The sequence below is a fragment of the Mus pahari genome, chromosome 10 (assembly GCF_900095145.1).
Source record: "Mus pahari chromosome 10, PAHARI_EIJ_v1.1, whole genome shotgun sequence".
Classification (NCBI taxonomy): Eukaryota; Metazoa; Chordata; class Mammalia; order Rodentia; family Muridae; genus Mus; species Mus pahari.
The window spans coordinates 9,886,921-9,893,708 of NC_034599.1; positions in this window are offsets into that span (position 1 = coordinate 9,886,921).

The window sequence follows — 6,788 nt, forward strand, 5'->3', positions numbered from 1 at the left end:
ACACACTGAGCTGAAATATACACATAAGACATCTGTTCCCATCCAAAAACCTCTCTATTCCTTCGAACAAGTTCGGTAGCATCTTCAGCCCCTCTCCTTGAGCCTCAAGTGCACCTCCTATTTTTATTCCATGCCTCACTTAGCAGGCCAAGAAATATGCCAACAGACCCTAACCTGCCTTAACTCTCTCTCTCTCTCTCTCTCTCTCTCTCTCTCTCTCTCTCTCCTCCCTCCCTCCCTCCCTCCCTCCCTCCCTCCCCCCTTCTCTCTCTCTCTGCTTCAGAGAAGCAGCAAATGGCTCCTGACAAGAAGGTGAGTGCAGAAGAAGCTAGAGTTCAAGGTCAGCCTCTGTTACATAGTGACTTTGAGGCTTTTATGAACTATGGGAAGCCCAGTCAAGAAAAAAATAAGTTTATTCAGTATTCTCCATTATAAACCCAGTGTCACAAATTCAGTCATTAATCATAAATTGTCCTTTCTTCCTTGCTAATAAGGTATACATTATTATCATTTAAGGAAACTATTCAGAGTAAAAAAAAAATCTGTGAAAACTAAGCATTGAAAATATTTAAAAATAAATATAATTAGTTTAAAATAATAGCCACCTCTTTTCTCAGGAACATCCAATTAAAATAATTTAAATTTAAAATAATTAAGATAAGGTTAAGTGTGGTAGTTGTATTAGTCAGGGTTCTCTAGAGTCACAGAACTTGCATATAGTCTCTATATAGTAAAGGAATTTATTGATGACTTACAGTCTGCAGTCCAAATCCCAACAATGGTTCAGTAGTAGCTGTGAATGGAAGTCCAAGGATCTAGCAGTTGCTGAGTCCCACACNNCAAGAAGGCGAAAGAGCGAGANCCAGACTCCCTTCTTCCAATGTNCTTATATGGTCCCCAGCAGAAGGTGTAGCCCAGATTAAAGGTGTGTGCCACCACACCTTTAATCCCAGATGACCTTGGACTCGGAGATCTCCCTGTCTTAATCTTCTGGATTCAATCACCACTGTGTCTCAAGATATCCATACCAAGATCCAGATCAGAAACTTCTATCTCCCAGCCTCCAGATTAGGTTCACTGGTGAGCCTTCCAATTCTGGATTGTAGTTCATTTCAAATATAGTCAAGTTGACAACCAGGAATAGCCACTACAGTAGTGCACACTGGAAATCCTAGCAACGGAAAGGCCTAGGTGGGAGGGTCAGGAGTTTAAGGTCATTTTCAGCTACTTGATGAGTTCAAGTCCAGCCAGGGCTTCATGAGACACTGCTTCAAATAATCAAAGATTTTTTAAAAAGTCAAAATAAAACACAAAGGGTTGGGCTGGTGAGATGGCTCAGTGGTTAAGAGCACCGACTGCTCTCCCAAAGGTCCTGAGTTCAAATCCCAGCAACCACATGGTGGCTCACAACCATCCGTAATGAAATCTGATGCCCTCTTCTGGAGTGTCTGAAAACAGCTCTACAGTGTACCTACATATAATAAATAAATAAATAAATATTTAAAACAAACAAACAAAAAAAAACTAAAGGGTCACCAAAGGATAGGCAAAAGTCCAAATTGCAGTTTCCTAGGACATATGTAGTTCTGGGAGAGACATCAGAGGCACAGCCCCATTTGTTTGCATCCTACAATAGAATCTTTTAGGTTGTGGATCCCATGTTCACTCTGCCTCAAGGCACCACTGCCAAGGGAGGTGGGACATGCTGTCATCAGGGGGTGGGTAAGGCATTCTGAGGTATGGGACAGCCCTGGAAGAGCTGAGAATGGAGTAGGGCCCCAAGAGCTGGATGGAGTCCAGGGTCAGGAGGGAAAATGGGGGAGCTCTGTCTGGTCTCACTGGGAGAGTCCCACTTGACAGTGAGCTTGGTGGCTGGCTTGGTGGGTCATGACTGGAGTACAGAGAGGCTTTCTATGGGAGACTAGATGGTGGCACTGTAAGCAAAGGCCTTCTCTATGGCTCCCTACAGTAGATCCCAATGGAAAGAGGCAGTTCATGGTTTTAAGGCATTTATTGTCATGGCAGAAAGTGGATGAGTAAAACCATACCCCACTTCTCAGGGCTGGCCTGAGGTTAAATACCTTTTACAGGGAGGAGTGTCTGGGAAGGGGAGTTTATTGGCAAAGCTTCCAGGCCTTGAGGTTCCTCATTAAAATGGAGATCTGTCTTGAGCCTATGTGAGCACAGCTCACATCCTCTACATGTGGAGGGACTTGGGCATTGCCCTTATATGACTAATGGCCATAAATCTATGGTGGAGCTGTGACTAGTGACAGGGGCCTGATACCTGGGAACAGGCAAAGCTCCTAGCGTCCCTTCAGAGTCTCTGGGGCTTTTAGCCCTAGCTCAACCGGAGACTCTGCTACCTTTCATGGTCCTACAGATTCTGAAGGCAGGTTGACCTCTGACCCCTAAACCTATGTCCTGGTTTATATAGTTCATTGTCTTGCACTAAGGATGCTCCCTAAGTCCATTACCTCAGAGTTTTGACTGAGTTTGCAGGACATTGGCTACACCTGAGAGAGCTCCTGGTCAGTTCTAACTCCAAAACACACCATGCACTTGCAGAACTTGGCAAGCCTCTGGATAACTGCTAACTCCTGCTCTTCCAGCTGAGGTCTCTTTGGCCACTACTGTTGAGGTTCTGCAAGCTAAATTCAGCTGTGGCTGCTCAGCACTGATCTCCCATCCTCAAGGCCAACTGTAGAGGAAGCAGAACATTCACACCTTCCTCTCCCTCTGCCATTTCTTGCAAAATGTCTGACTTTTGACCACTAGATTAGTACTCACAAAGGAAGTAGTCACAAAAAAGATCAAAACCCACTTGAGAGTCACAAATGACCTCTCAAAGTTGTATTCTGCTGTGTCACACCCAGCTTTCACAAATAAAGCAAAGCAGCCACAAGGTTACACCTAGACTTTATTTCTAATATTGTAGTTTCAAATAGTGGCTCACTGGGACAATGACACTCTCTCTGTCTCCTGAAATGGTCATGTCTAATCTAGGGAAATAAGTCACTATGCAGTAACAAGTTCTTTTTGTTTCTCCCACACCACACTTCCAGTTTGCATGAAAGCCATTCACATTTTCATTTACACATGTGTGAGTGTGTTGTATGTCTGGGAGTGTGTGAGTCAGGGTGCAACTGGGGATGTCAGAGGATATTGGCTGGAGGTGGTTCTCCCATGTACCATGTGGGCCCTAGAGATCCCACTCAATGAAAAGACTCGGTGGCAAGCATCTTTGCCCACTCAGTCATCTCATTGGCCTCATGCCTTCTCATTTCCTTGTGAAGCAAATTCCTATGGATGTCATGAGACACCANGTCCACATGNCTGNCTTCTTCCCTCTATGCCTGGACACAAATGAACTCCTTCTAGTCCTAGGAGAACACCCTCCAAGCTCCATGGCAGTGTCTGGCTCGGGCTGGTTCTGCAGATAGAGCTTGGTGTTCTCACCCTGTCTTTTTCTACAGCTGGGCCTGGGAAAGGCCCCCTGTGCTGTGCAGCCTTCCAGGATGAAGTGGCTCCAGGCCTTCTCTCCATGTATATGTCTGATAGTAACATCTAAGGAGGGGCTCCAGATGGACCAGCAGGTTAAAGCAGTTGACTCACAAGCCTAAAGACATATCAACCCTCAGAAACTGTGGTGGAAGGAAGAACCATTTCCACAAAGTGATATCCATCCAAAACAAACAAACAAACAAACACACACACACACACACACACACACTATACCTATAAACACACATACATATCCATACTTTCACCCTCCACAAGCCCACACACCACACCTATGCACACCCCCATACACACATGCACACCTAAACCTATACAACAGCACACATATATACACATAAACTGCCACACATCCACACCTACACATACCTATGCACACATGCCCACACACATACACTTGTTCATGCCCTTCACACATAAATGCAGTTACTAATGTTGAATGTAACAAAAAGTCATGGCTGCAGTTTTGTCTGTTTACTTTGTAGAGTGTTCTTGGCATAGTTTCCCTTACATCTGTCAACCCTTCAGAAATATTCTACTTCATGAACACTGTATCCCTTAAAATTTCCTATCTTTAATTGTGTTTATGAGTGTAGGTGTGTGCTTGTTACTGAGCCCCAGCAGGCTGACTTACAATCCAATGTCATTTGTTCGTTCGTTTGTTTGTTTGTTTCTCAAGACAGGTGTCTCTGTGTAGACCTGGCTGGCCTCACACTCCTCCTATAGACCAGGCTCCAGGCTGGCCTTACATCTGAGATCTGTGTGTCACCACACCCAGCATAGGCTGTTCTGCTTTTGTTTTGTATGTCTGTGTGCACACATGTGTATGTGTGTTTATGTGTATATGTGTGTGTGTGCACACATGTGTGCATGTGTGTGTGTCTTCATGGGCATGTGCTCAAGTGCAAGTTCATCATGAGGCATCTATCACGGGTTCTGGGATTCAAGGGATTCAAGTTTTTGTTCTCTGAAAGAGTAGTAGATACTCTTACCTATTGGGCAGCTCTACAGCCTCAAACTTCTAATTTCAAATGAGGCTCCAATATTTCGATTCTTAATTCATAGCTTTCACAAATACATTTAAGGAAACAGTTTATTAAAGGTCAGTCATTATGAGGTTTCCCTGAGTCACAGCTGATTCAATAATGAATAACTTCAGAATCTGACAGGCAGGGGTGTACAGGGTGTGTGAGATGGGGCAGTGAGACTGGGTCCCGGGCTCTCTTTGGAGTGTGACATGGTCTTAAGGAAGCCAGGGTAACTGATGCAAAGGTCCCATGGATATTAAGAATGAATCCAGCCCAGGATCTCAACATCAACCAGCTGGTCCAAGTGCCAATGGGAATGAGCCACCAACAGCGCAGGAGTATTGTCCCAGGGGTAATGAAGGGGGGGGGACATGACAACAGACCCTTGCCAGGAGTCACAGGCACACGGGGAATATGCTGGGACAGCCAGTGGGTGGGGAAGTCTACAAGAGTGGACACGGGGACCCTGAATGTCACAATAGGAGATTTCATCGAGTGTTCTTTGAATCATGAAGGTTCAGGGGACTGGGATAGGGCAGAGAAAAGAGGTAGGAGTCACCAAGATGCGGGCCCAAACCAGAACTGCAGTTGCTAGGGTATCTCTGGTTCTCAGAGGGACATCAGAGGCACAGCCATATTTGCAATATATTTCAAAGATGATAATCACAATGTCACACTGCTCAAGGGTACACCTCCATCTATTTGAAACAGCAGACATCACACAGAGAATGCAAGACATTGGAAGAGCCAATGTGCTGTGGGGTCAGGACCCAGAAGGCCTCGTGTTTCATGGTTACAGGTCTGCCCTCACTCTTTAGAGCCATGCATTCCCACCAGAGGCATGGCAGCATTATGTGCTCCCAGAGAAAAACTGTCAGGGCGTTTCAGGGCACTGCAATTCAGTGATAGCCCTTCTTTAAATCAGGTATATGAACTACAGCATCCGGGCGCTGCTCCTCAAATCCTCCACAGCCCAACAAACCCTGCAAACAAACCCTGCCCAGGTGGGATTGCAACAGGGTTTTTTCAGGAACCAAAATGCTAAACACGGGGTCAGAGACACAACCTTGCCCAAGAAATGCTTTCCCTTGGGAATGAGGGTGGTTGGGGGACAGGTCTTCACCCAAGATTCACCTTCCCTATGAGGAGAAGACTAATCTATATTGCAGACAAACACGGGACCAGGGCTGTTAACACCACAGGTAGCTGGGAGTCTGGAGAAAAGCAAAGGTCTTGGGAATCTGAAGCAACCCCTAGTGATCATGGAGGTAGTCTGGGGCTAGTTCTCAGGGGCTATAGGGAGGTTGGCACACTGGGGTCCCCCAATGGATCCCCCTAGTCTCCAATTTAGACCCAAGAGAGGTCAGATCAGAAGAACTGCTGAGTGAATCCCAGCCCAATGAAGATTGTTCTTCAGCTGGGGCCTCGGTGGCACTGGCTACAGCTTGCCTGTCCATGTTTGTGGCTTCCTCAGGGACCACAGCACCACAGTCCTTTCCCAGTTCTCCACATATATCTCTCAGACTGCAGAAAGCACACAACGGCGTCCATGGGGAAGCTCAGCCTGGCCTCCCCACAGCTGCACCAAGATGCCACCTTTGTCAGGGAAGCAGAGGTCCGGCCCTTTCCTGCTCTGCGTTGAGAACTTCAGGTCAACATCAGCTTTCTTCTTCCATTCTTCAATTTTAAACAAAGATCCCATCATGGGATGGGTTTCTGGGATCACAGAGGCTGTGGCGCTGTCTCTAGGAAGCCAGGGAATAACTTAAGAACGAGTTTAATCTCATAGTGATAGAACTACCATGCGATAGGCCATGCAATGGTGGAAGCTGGCTCATGGGACCTCAAGACAAGAGGTATAGGTGGTGGGGAGAGCTGAGTGACAGAGACAAATGGAGTCTCTGCCCCCTGCAGACTAAGACAAGGATATATTGAAGAATTTCTGCCCTTGGCAAAGTTAGCCTCTACTCTCCCTTATTGAACCCAAAATGCACGCTAAAGTATTAACCACACTTTAGTTAGGGAACTAATATGTTTATTTCTTGGGCCTACTTACAGAGTCTGGGATTGAGGTAAGCAATAAGAAAATGCTGTCCTTAAGAGCCTGCTCAACCTGTGTGAGGAGCATAAGGGCCTGCTCAACCTGTGTGAGGAGCGTAAGGGCCTGCTCAACCTGTGTGAGGAGCGTAAGGGCCTGCTCAACCTGTGTGAGGAGCGTAAGGGCCTGCTCAACCTGTGTGA